The sequence below is a fragment of the Erpetoichthys calabaricus genome, chromosome 2 (assembly GCF_900747795.2).
Source record: "Erpetoichthys calabaricus chromosome 2, fErpCal1.3, whole genome shotgun sequence".
Taxonomy (NCBI): Eukaryota; Metazoa; Chordata; class Cladistia; order Polypteriformes; family Polypteridae; genus Erpetoichthys; species Erpetoichthys calabaricus.
The window spans coordinates 334,596,798-334,609,928 of NC_041395.2; the positions used below are offsets into that span (position 1 = coordinate 334,596,798).

At 43.4% G+C, this 13,131-nt stretch overlaps 1 protein-coding gene across 2 annotated transcripts in view; it reads right to left on the minus strand.

Moving 5' to 3' along the window:
* Nucleotides 1-12,398, minus strand: part of LOC114645641 (immunoglobulin superfamily member 22-like) — a 207,265-nt gene extending 194,867 nt beyond the window's left edge. For both annotated transcript variants that reach the window (XM_051923400.1, XM_051923399.1), the window contains exon 1: nucleotides 12,232-12,398. The gene's annotated coding sequence lies outside the window, so the exon portion shown is untranslated. The remainder of the gene's footprint in view (nucleotides 1-12,231) is intronic.
* Between the last annotated feature and the right edge of the window lie 733 nt (nucleotides 12,399-13,131).

Here is a 13,131-nt window from a genome sequence, read left to right on the forward strand (position 1 = left end):
TAAAAGACAAAGCTGCTGATGGAGTTGCCACTTTGGCGTTGCTTTCTTTAGATTCCTCTGTTTTGGTTAATGAATTTAATAGTTAAATTTCATGGCTTTTGACTTCTTCTTTTGCTTTTATGGCATTGTTATTGATTTACTAGTTTAGGATTGGTTTGCACCCAGTTTCTTTGTTTTGCCTTTTTTCTGTCCTATTTAATTTCAAATTCTTCAAAAATCCTTTCGGTCTTTTGTTTTCTTTTTGACTAGAGGTTTTCCAATATTCCTTATTGTAGACATTTTTTCAACCTTTTGGTATAGAAAAGCCTTAGCTGGCACTTTTTTTGGGCCCATGCAGGCCAGAAGTCTGTCATTTTGGGTTGGGGGGATAGGCTGCCTAGGATGAGGCCTACAAAGAGGGCAGATCTATCATTTAATTGTTGGTTTTGAGGTCTGTGCACCTTTCTGGTGTGTTTGTGTGGCAGCATCATTCAATCCTACTTTATCCTGAGCTCGGTCATGAGGGAGCTGGAGTCTATCACAGAAAGCATTGGGAGCAAGGCAAGAACCATCTATGGACAGGGCGCCAGTCCATTGCAGGGTGAACACACACATACACACACATATCAGGGCCAATTTAGCATTGCTAATCAACTGAACTAGCGTGTCTTTGGACTGTGGGAGGAAAGCAAAGCACATGGAGAAACCCACACGGACATGGAGAGAACATGAAAACTCCACACAGGGAGGTTCCTGGATGTGAACTCTCCTCTCCTTACTGAGAGGTAGCAGCGCTACCACTATGCCACTGTGCCACCAGGCCGCAGTATCACAACAGTTGTATTATTGAATTGAGGCCTGCACCCCTTTTTTTTACTGTTTTTGGGTGGTAGGATCACAACAATTCCATTACCAATTTGTAGACTTTTCTTGAAGCCTGTGCAGGCCAGAAGCCTATCATATGATTTAGGGGCTAGGCTGACTAGGGAGACGCCTGCAAAGAGGTTAAGTCTGGCATTTAATGTTTGAATTGAGGCCTGCACCCCTTTTCTTACTGTTTTTGGGTGGTAGGATCACAACAATTCCATTACCAATTTGTAGACTTTCCTTGAAGCCTGTGCAGGCCGGAAGCCTACCATATGAGTTGGGGGCTAGGCTGACTAGAGAGAAGCCTGTAAAGATGGGTTCTCTGGCATTTAATATCTGAATTAAGGCCTGCACCCCTTTTCTTACTGTTTTTGGTTGGCATGATCTCAACAGTTCCATTACCAACTTGTAGACTTTTTTTGAAGCCCATGCAGGTCAGAAGCCTACTATATGAGTTGGGGGCTAGGCTGCTTAGGGTGAAGCCTGTAAAGAGGGTACGTCTGGCATTTAATGTTTGAATTGAGGCCTGCACCCCTTTTCTTACTGTTTTTGGGTGGTAGGATCACAACAATTCCATTGCCAATTTGTAGACTTTCCTTGAAGCCTGTGCAGGCCAGAAGCCTACCATATGAGTTGGGGGCTAGGCTGACTAGGGAGAAGTCTGTAAAGATGTCTGGTCTGGCATTTAATGTTTAATGTTGAACTGCCTGCACCCTTGTTTTACTGTTTTTGGATGGTTGGATCACAACAGTTGCATTGCACACTGTATCACAATGCTACCCATGGCGTGGTAGATTTAGTCAGGGTCACGTAGTGAGGAAGTGACTAGGATTGAGCTGGCAGCCTTTTAATTTCAGAAAGCACTGTTCATTATGAACATCGTTGCATGGCACTCTATAATATAACAAATTCAGTATTTCTACTTTGTGAGCCATGGCAGGTGAAGCAATTCATTCCATGTCAGCAGTAAGGATTGAAACAGACACCTTTGGCTCAAATTTTAATATGCTGGCCACTAGGATGGGAGGGCACAGTAAATGGGTACATAACAAAGTCTGCAGAACCAGGGGGCAAGACAGGAACCAACCTTGAATGGGATGACTGTCTGACATACACACACACCCACACTCAGTGCCAAGGGATATTTGAGGATTCCAAGTTAGTCTGACGTACCCATATCTGGAGAGCTGAGAACGCCGTACAGACATGGGGAGAACATGCAATCGTTAGGCACAGAATTTGAACAGGACAGCGCTAACAGCAGGGCTGCCATGTTGCCTCTCAGTATGTAAGCCTTTACACTAAACCCGTCTCGTATCTTCTTTCCTCGGCGCTGCTATCTCTTTCTGAATCACAATGACAGACGGCTCCCATACAGAGAATACAATACATGGAGTGCATGATCACGACTCGTATCAATTAAGCATGAGGCAAATGCACACATTTTACATAATGTGACCACCATTAGCTTTCTGCTTCAATTCAGACTGTGACAATGTGTGCCGTATGAGAGGCCACCGCTCACACCATCCATAGCAACAGCGCTGGAGCTGCTGGCAGTTTAGCCGAGGCTTTTTTTTTTTTTTTTTTTTTAGGAACGGTGTTAAAACAATCATACAAATAGAAAAATCGAGCTACGCATCATCTCAGGCAGTGGTCCACCCCAACTCCTCTAGTCCAGGCAGTGGTCCAACCCAACTGCTTTAGTCCAGGTAGTGCTCCACCCCAAATTCACAAGTACCGGCAGTGGTCTACCCCAACTCCTCCTGTTCAAGACAGTGGTCTACTCCAACTTCTCCAGACCACAGCAGTAGTTCACCCTAACTTCTCCAGTCCAAGTCAGTGGTCAACCCCAACTCCTTTAGTCCAGGTAGTGCTCCACCCCAAATTCACAAGTACCGGCAGTGTTCCACCCCAACTCCTCCAGTCCAAGGCAGTGGTCCACCTCCACTTCTCTAGTCCAAGGCAGTGGCCCACCCCAACTCCTCCAGTCTAGGTAGTGGTCCACCCCAACTTCTCCAGTCAAGGCTATGGTCCACCCCCACTTCTCCAGTCCAAGGCAGTGGTCTACTCCAACTCCTCCAGTCCAGACTATGGTCCACCCCAACTCCTCTAGCCCAGGCAGTGGTCCAACCCAACTCCTCCAGTCCAGACTATCGTCCACCCCAACTCCTCTAGCCCAGGCAGTAGTCCACCCAAACTCCTCCAGTCCAGACTATCATCCACCCCAACTCCTCCAGGCCAAGTAGTGGTCCACCCCAACTTCACAAGTATAGGCAGTGGTCCACCCCAACTCCTCCAGTCCAAGGCAGTCATCCAACCCAACTCCTTTAGTCCAGGTAGTGGTCCACCCTCAATTCTCTAGTCAAGGCAGTGGTCCACCCACACTTTTCCAGTCCGAGGCAGTGGTTTACTCCAACTCTTCCAGTCCAAACTGTGGTCCACCCCAACTCCTCCAGTCCAGGTAGTGGTCCAACCCAACTCCTCCAGTCCAGACTATCGTCCACCCCAACTCCTCCAGTCCAGACTATCATCCACCCCAACTCCTCCAGGCCAAGTAGTGGTCCACCCCAACTTCACAAGTATAGGCAGTGGTCCACCCCAACTCCTCCACTCCAAGGCAGTCGTCCAACCCAACTCCTTTAGTCCAGGTAGTGGTCCACCCTCAATTCTCTAGTCAAGGCAGTGGTCCACCCACACTTTTCCAGTCCGAGGCAGTGGTTTACTCCAACTCTTCCAGTCCAAACTGTGGTCCACCCCAACTCCTCCAGTCCAGGTAGTGGTCCACCCAGACTTATCCAATCCAGGTAGTGGTCCACTTCTCCAGTCTGAGGCAGTGGTCTACTCCAACTCCTCCAGTCTAAGGCAGTGGTACACCACAACTTCACAAGTATAGGCAGTGGTCCACCCAAACTCCTCCAGTCCAGGTAGTGGTCCACCCTCACTTCTCCAGTCAAGGCAGTGGTCTACTCCAATTCCTCCAGTCCAGACTGTGGTCCACACCAACTCCTAGAGTCCAGGTAGTGGTCCACCTCAACTCCTCCAGTCCAGGTAGTGGTCCACCCCAACTATTCCAGTCCAGGCAGTTGTCCACTCCAGCTTGTCTGTTGTCCATCCCAACTCCCTGAAGGCTTCCTGTATGGGCAGTGGTGCCATCCAACTCATGAATATACTGCAACCCCAAATCAAGAAAAAGCTGCTATGGTATGTAAAATGCAAATAACAAAAGTTTTAATTCTTGATTCTTACAGTAAATGGACTTTGACTTTTACGTATGTCATTTCAGGCAGTCTGAGCCCAAGATATTTCATATTTTGTCTGCTCAGCTTTTCATTTGTTAATTTTCATTCATTTCTTCATTATTTCAGGCCTGTAACACATTACAAAAATATTTGGGATGGGGGTGTGGGGGGGTGCAAATTTGGGCCAGTAATGAGGTCAAATAATGAACTAATGATGTGACTTCAAACAGATGATTGTCATCATGATTTGATATCCACGAAAGGCTGAGTCTTTGAGGATCAAAGGTGGGCAGAGGGGCTCCAGTTTGTCCACAAATGTGTGAGAAGATGATTGAAATGTTTCTAAACAGTGGTCCTCAAAGAAAGATTGGGAGGGATTTGCAGATTTCTTCCGCTATAGTGCATCATGAAACGACTCCAGGAATCTGCACGAATTTCAGTGAGTGATGGGCAAAGGTGCAAGCCTAAACTGACCACCCGTGATCTCAGACCCCTCAGACGGCAGGCACTGTGTCAAGAAGCGTCACTCATCAACAGCTGATAGCACCACATGGCTGAGGCCAGATGACTGTAACAAAAACCTTTGTCAAGCACCACAATTCACAAATCACAAATGCCACTTCAAACTTGACTGTGCAAAAAAAGAAACCACATCTTGATGCGGCGTCAACTTCTCGGGGCTCGGAGGCAACTGGAATAGACCACCACACAGTGGAAACACACGTGGATTGTGCTCAGAGGAGTCACATCTGTCTGGGAAGAAATGGACACTGTGTGCTCCAGAACATCCAGACTGTCAACAGTGACAAGTCCAAAAGTCTGCACGGTCTGTCGTGGTCTGGGGTTATGTCACTTGCCTTCAGTAAAGGCCATTTACAGTATACTTCTGAGATGGCAGCATTAATGCAGAAAAGCACACCGAGATTTTAAAGCCTCATATGAGCCTTCAAGATGACATCTTTTCCAGGGATGCCCATTTATTTTTCAACAAGACAATGCAAAAACTACATTGAGAACATGTGACAAAGGCATGGCCTCCGATGAAGAATGGTTCCGTTACTGGACTGGCCTACCTCAAGTCCAACAGAGAAAGTATGGAGAATTCTGAAACGGAAAATGTGACGATGGTGACAATGACTCCATACTGTTGCACACCTTAAGACATGTTGGCACGACAAATGGGACAAAATGACACCTGAAACGCTTCATCACTTAGTGTCCTCCATGCCAAAACATCTTTGAAGTATTGTGAGAAGGAATGGCGACATCACAAAGTGTTGAATGTGTCACCGTCATTATTTGACCTCATTAATGCCCATAATTTGCATCCTGTCCCAACTGTTGCAGGCCTGAAATGCCAGAGAGGTTGTTTATTAACAAATTAAATGAAGTTGAGCAGACAAAACATGAAATATCTTGGGCTCAGACTGTCTGCAATGACATAAAAGTCAAAGTTCTTTTAAAGAATCACTGCGTTTTTTCATTTTTTTATTTTCATTTTCCATACTGTCCCAACGTTTCCTGATTTGGGGTTGTAGAACGGGATGCACCTGACCCAACAGAAATGTTCGGAAGTCCTGAATGAACTGAACGTATATAATTGATCAGGCTGAATAGATAAGGAGGACCAATAAAGTTATCAGATAATTCATAAATTATGAACTTTAACTTATTAATTGTTTAGATAGATAGATAGATAGATAGATAGATAGATAGATAGATAGATAGATAGATAGATAGATAGATAGATAGATAGATAGATAGATAGATTGGAAAGGCACTATATAATAGATAGATAGATAGATAGGATAGATAGATAGATAGATAGATAGATAGATAGATAGATAGATAGATAGATAGATAGATAGATAGATAGATAGATAGGACATGAAAGGCACTATATGATAGATAGATTTGAAAAGCACTATATAATAGATGGATAGATGGATGCGTAAAGGAGTATATAATAAGATAGATTTGAAAGGCACTATGTAATAGATAGATAGATAGATAGATAGATAGATAGATAGAATAGATAGATAGATAGATAGATAGATAGATAGATAGATTAGATAGATAGATAGATAGATAGATAGATAGACTGGAAAGGCACTATATAATAGATAGATAGATAGGATAGATAGATAGATAGATAGATAGATAGATAGATAGATAGATAGATAGATAGATAGATAGATAGATAGATAGATAGATTGGAAAGGCACTATATAATAGATAGATAGATAGGATAGATAGATAGATAGATTAGATAGATAGATAGATAGATGATAGATAGATAGATAGATAGATAGATAGATAGATGTAAGGCACTATATAACATATAGATAGATAGATAGATAGATAGATAGATAGATAGATAGATAGATAGATAGATAGATAGATAGATAGATAGATAGATAGATAGATAGATAGATAGATAGATAGATAGATAGATAGATAGATTGGAAAAGGCACTATATAATAGATAGATATATAGATAGATAGATAGATAGATAAGATAGATAGATAGATAGATAGATAGATAGATAGATAGATAGATAGATAGATAGATGTAAGGCACTATATAACATATAGATAGATAGATAGATAGATAGATAGATAGATAGATAGATAGATAGATAGATAGATAGATAGATAGATAGATATGATAGATAGATAGATAGATAGATAGATAGATAGATAGATAGATAATTTATTAATCCCAAGGGAAATTCTCATACTCCAGCAGCAGCATACTGATAAAGAACAATATTAAATTAAAGAGTGATAACAATGCCGATTACAATGCAGGTATACAGACAGACAATAACTTTGTATAATTTTAACGTTTACCCCCCAATGGGTGGACCTGAATTGTTTAATGCTACAAGTTAACATGACCGCCAAGGGTCAGCTCCACAGCCCGCCTCGCCCTTTAAATATTATTGTGTGCCGCTTGCACTGTCTCTCTGTCCCTCTATAGGTTTCCACAAAGCCCGTCCTTGAAATTTATCGCGCTCCTTTTAAAAAACTGTGGAGGGAAGGAGGCGCAATAAACTTAACACAAAGTCGGCTTTGCTCCTCTGTTACAGAGTTGGAGTTCCATAATGGCGAACACACGAGGAGGTCCTGACCAGCGTTCTGGTGTCAGATACAACATCCCATGTACGCCCACCCTATTCACTCACCCCGTGCAACACTCCATAAATTGCCCCCCAGCACACACATTTATTAAAGGGCCATTTGATTAGCCTGACACTGTACAACAACAGGGTGCTGGCTTGTGGCATAGCGGGTACGCGGCTCAGAAAAACTGGCCATATGAATGAATGAATAATCAGTTGCGCTTGTGCTGGGGTATGGAGCAGGTGCGAGGGATCTGCTGTGAGTGTGAAGATGCCTTGAGGTGGTCGGACGACCTGCGTTGCCTTGTCAGCACGTACCGGTGGTCTGATTGTCTTCGTATCAGTCTGGAACGGCAATCAAGCGATCGCACCTGCAACCGCTCCCCGGCTTATAAAAAGGGAGCGCAAAGTCACAAAAGAAAAAATCGGGAGTGGTCTCTCCTCTAGACTTTCTTGTATACACTCAGAGATGCTGGGGGATGGATATTTGAGGAATAAACCGTAAGACAATGATTATATTTTCATATTATGTACATTAAAGAACAATCAATAACAAATCAAATGAAAAACATATTGAGCAATTATTCTAAAAGTAAAGCTGAATACGGGCGGCATGGTGGCGCAGTGGGTAGTGCTGCTGCCTCGCAGTTGGGAGACCTGGGTTTCCTCGGGGAGCTCCGGTTTTGTCCCACTAGGTCAGGGGTCGGCAACCCGCGGCTCTTCAGCCTCCTTGCAGTGGCTCCCTTTGGCCTTGACAAAAAAATAAAAACCATGAAAATGAATAATGGCAATTTCTTAATTTAACTTGTATATATATATATATATATATATATATATATATATATATATATATATATATATGTTTATTTACTACTACTACTACTGTTATACATTTTAACATCTAATTTAGAGAGTTTAATTCTGCGTGGACAGAAGCATTTGCCTTCACCGCCAACGACGCTGGCTTACCGGTGTGCTTAATATGTGGCGATAAATTATCAAACAACAAAAAATGTAACGTTGAAAGACATTTTCAAAACAAGCTCTCAGCATTCACTGAAAAATACCCAAGTGAAGATAAGCGAAAGAGAGCAATTTCAGAACTGCAACGGAAAGCTGAACAGAGCAAACATACTTTCAAAAAGTGGATCACTTCTACACAGTCAACTACAGCTGCTAGTTTTGTGGCAGCTCAAGAGATCGTAAGGAGGGGTAAGCCATTCACAGACGGAGAATACATGAAAGAATCGTTCCTAAAAATATCAGAGCATCTATTCTCCGACTTTAAAAACAAACGGGAAATTGTTCAGAAAATGCAAGCTGCATTTAGAGAAAGATTCAGTGAGTTCAGAAAGGAAAAACACACACTCTCTCCTGGACATCGACCCATCCCTGCTGAACACATCCGCATTCACAGGAGTAAGCCCGATCTAGAAATTGAACTGGACGACATAGCAGATAAAGATTAATGGGTGTCCAAGTTCAAATGCCTGACAGCGGATCTTGAAGAAGTCACCCGTCAGAAGGCTACTCTCGCTAAAGAGCACAAATGGAGTGATATTGAAAACCTCCCCAAACCCGACAAATTTGTTTTCGACACATGGAGTGCCATTCCCGAAACGTATATGAACATGAAAAAATATGCATTTGGAGTCCTGTCCATCTTTGGCTCAACATACTTAAGTGAGCAAGTTTTCTCAAGCATGAACTTCATAAAGTCCAAATATCGCTCCCGCCTCACACATGAGAGCCTGCAGTCCTGTGTGAAGGTCAAAGTCACATTGTACAGCCCCGACATAGAAATGATCAGCAGCGAACTTCAGAAACAGAAGTCACTTTAAACAGGTGACAACAATAGCATTTAATAAGCTATTATTTTTCAGAAAAACAAAACACATTCATTTCGGACCCGGAGCTGATGTAGGTTTTTTTGTATGTTCAGGTGCTTCAGTTGATTCAGCACACTGAAATGGAATTTAATGTTTACTTTTTTAAAGCTGCTAAGCTACAGCTAAATGTTTTATTTATATTAAAGTGGGCTAGTTTTTATTTTAATTTTATACAGGTATAGGAAGGACCCAAATAGGCCTGCATAGTTCAGTTTAATTTATTTCAAAGTAGCCCTACACATGCACACTGCACTTCTGTTTGTTGTATTCCGTGGTTGTAACATGTACAATCTAAAAAAAGATTAAAACTTTTAAAAGTTTATAAGCTGTGTTATGTTTTGCGGCTCCAGACTATTTTTCTTTGGAGGAAGGGGGGGCAAAATGGCTCTTTTGATAGTGAAGGTTGCAGACCCCTGCACTAGGTGGATTGGCGATTCTAAATTGGCCCTAGTGTGTGCTTGGTGTGTGGGTGTGTTGTGTGTGGGTTGGCACCCTGCCCAGGATTAGTTCCTGCCTTGTGCCCTGTGTTGGCTGGGATTGGCTCCAGCAGACCCCGTGACCCTGTGTTCGGATTCAGCGGGTTGTAAAATGGATGAATGGAAGTTGAATACATCGGACTCTGCACCTGCATGAATGAAAGGTAAAGTACAACTTCTGGTTAACGGAAATAGCTCAAAGGTTGATAGAAATCAAGTTTTTGTACCTAATACTTGTATGCAAAATTTGGTTGACTTAAATGAAAGTGTACTCAAGTTATCCTGTTTACATATGAGCACACACACACAGACATACTGTAATTCCAAAAATGGTATTCTCGGACTTGGGGAGGTCGAAAACGTCGAGATTCATCAAAATCTCGACATCGAATCTTTGGACGATTAGAATACTTTCCCATATACAGTATCTCACAAAAGTGAGTACACCCTTCACATTTTTGTAAATATTTTCTTATATCTTTTCACGGGACAACACTAAACATATGATACTTTGATACAATGTCAAGTAATCCGTGTACAGCTGGTATAACAGTGTAAATTTGCTGTCCCCTCAAAATAACTCAACACACAGCCACTAATGTCTAAACCACTGGCAACAAAAAGTGAGTACAACCCCAAGTGAAAAATGTCCAAATTGTGCCCAATTACCCATTTTCTGTCCCCGGTGTCATGTGACTCGTTTGTGTTACAAGGTCTCAGGTGTGTTAAATTTGGTGTTATCGCTCTCACACTTTCTCATACTGGTCACTGGAAGTTCAACATGGCACTTCAGGATCTGAAAAAAAGAATTGTTGCTCTCCATAAAGATGGGCTCGGCTATAAGAAGATTGGCAACACCCTGAAACTGAGCTGCAGCACGATGGCCGAGACCACACAGTGGTTTAACAGGACAGGTTCCACTCAGAACAGGCCTCGCCATGGTCGACCAAAGAAGTTGAGTGCACGTGCTGAGCGTCATATCCACAGGTTGTCTTTTGAAAATAGACGTATGAGTGCTGCCAGCATTGCTGCAGAGGTTGAAGGGGTGGGGGGTCAGCCTGTCAGTGCTCAGACCATACTCCCACCGCACACTGCATCAAATTGGTGTGCATGGTTGTCGTCCCAGAAGGAAGCCTCTTCTAAAAATGATGCACAAGAAAGCCCGCAAACAGTTTACTGAAGACAAGCAGACTAAGGACATGGATTACTGTAACCATGTCCTGTGGTCTGAAGAGACCAAGATAAACTTACTTGGTTCAGATGGTGTCAAGCGTCTGTGGTGGCAACCAGGTTAGGAGTACAAAGATAAGTGTGTCTTGCCTACAGTCAAGCATGGTGATGGGAGTGTCATGGTGTGGGGCTTCATGAGTGCTGCCGGCACTGGGGAGCTACAGTTCATTGAGGGACCCATGAAGGCCAACATGTGCTGTGACATACTGAAGCAGACAATGATCCACTCCCTTCAGAAACTGAACATAAATAACGACCCCAAACACACCTCCAAGATGACCACTGCCTTGCTAAAGAAATTGAGGGTAAAGGTGCTGGACTGGCCAAGCACATCTCCAGACCTAAACCCTATTGAGCATCTGTGGGGCATCCTCAAACGGAAGGTGGAGGAACGCAAGGTCTCTAACATCCACCAGCTCCGTGATGCCGTCATGGAGGACTGGAAGAGGATTCCAGTGGCAACCTGTGAAGCTCCAGTGAACTCCATGCCCAAGAGAGTTAAGGCAGTGTTGGAAAATAATGGTAGCCACACAAAATATTGACACTCTGGGCACAATTTGGACATTTTTCACTTAGGGGTGTACTCACTTTTGTTGCCAGCGGTTTAGACATTAATGGCTGTGTGTTGAGTTATTTTGAGGGGACTGCAAATTTACACTGTGATACAAGCTGTACACGGACTACTTGACATTGTATCAAAGTGTCATATCTACAGTGTTGTCCCATGAAAAGATATAATAAAATATTTACAAAGATGTGAGGGGTGTACTCACTTTGTGAGATACTATATATATATATATATATATATATATATATATGTGTGTCCTGCGGTGGGTTGGCACCCTGCCCAGGATTGTTTCCTGCCTTGTGCCCTGTGTTGGCTGGGATTGGCTCCAGCAGACCCCCGTGACCCTGTGTTCGGATTCAGCGGGTTGGAAAATGGATGGATGGATATATATATATATATATATATATATAACTTTAAGCCCCACATACAGTACATCACTCCATGTTCCTATAAGTTGTTCTTCAATCTCCCAAATCCCTCTTACGTAAGTGAAGAGAAGTTTTTCTGCGATGAGTACAGCTCCTTAAGCATGGGAAAGGCACTATATAAATAAAATGTATTATTATTAACGCAACAACTCATAACCAGGTTATCCACAAAACACACTGGCATGGCTAATTAATGGAGTTCATTAGAAAACCCGCTGCAGCCCACGGTCTTTAAAGCGTCCACATGAAGCGTCTCACTCAGATTTTTATTTGACTCCTTGACTAGCACCAGGCCACATTAAGTACAAGCAATAAAATACAAGACAATGGAAACCTCAAAACCCCGCCATGAAGGAAACACATCCTCGGATCTGGCCAACAGGTAGATACCATGGCAGCGATGTATTAAAAACGACGAGAGGTTTACCTTGAGCTGCGGCCTCCGGCTCCTGAATGTAAGACCTGCTGAATGGACTGGACGTGTGGGGTCAGTCTGAGAAGTCGAGCTTGTGAGCCCAGCTGGTGCCTGTGCGCTCCTTCGCCGTCCCAAACCTGACAGCTGTTCCCCTCCCAGTCGGCGACTAATATGGAACTCGTTAAAAGGGAAAGACGGCCGCACAAATTGAGGAGCATTTCCCCCAGTGGCGTATTTACTTTCTTCAGCAATGCCAACCTCAGCACTTCACATTCTCTGGGCTCCATTAGGGACCGAAGTAATTTCGACACCACCGTTAGGGGGGTTGCTGGGTGGGAAAGCAAAGAGACGGCCTAACATGTAGAGGTGGTGCTTGGTTAATATGAATCATCTCAGAAGCGATTTGCTGAGTTATTAAAGATTATAAGGGGGTGTTAGAAGTGCCCTTTCTGACCGTGGCATCAATCTCTGGGCACAGTGGCCCAATGTGAAATGGATCAGGGGCACAAATGGCCGGCTGCCATAAACAGACATCCCAGTGAAGTGACAAGATCTTCTCCTCTAATGTATAGTGAGATGGATGGCAGAGTGGCGCAGTGATTAGCTGTACCACCTCCCACATTCATCCTGCTAAGCTCTGGCCAGGAATTTGCTTCTGTGGGGACTTCACATTCCCCTCATGTCCATGTAAACTTTCCACCCACATATCTAAAAGACAAATAGATTTGATTAAAATTGCGGCCCCCAAATTAGAGACACTGCAAGCATTAATGTGGGTGTGCATGTGAGGGGGTTCTGCACAGTTCAGGGTTGTTTCAAGTCTTCCACTTCAGCTGAAATCAAACAAATCACCAGAACCAGATAATATTTACCCTCAAGTTCTTAAGGGGGCTAGCGAGTACAGATAGAAAC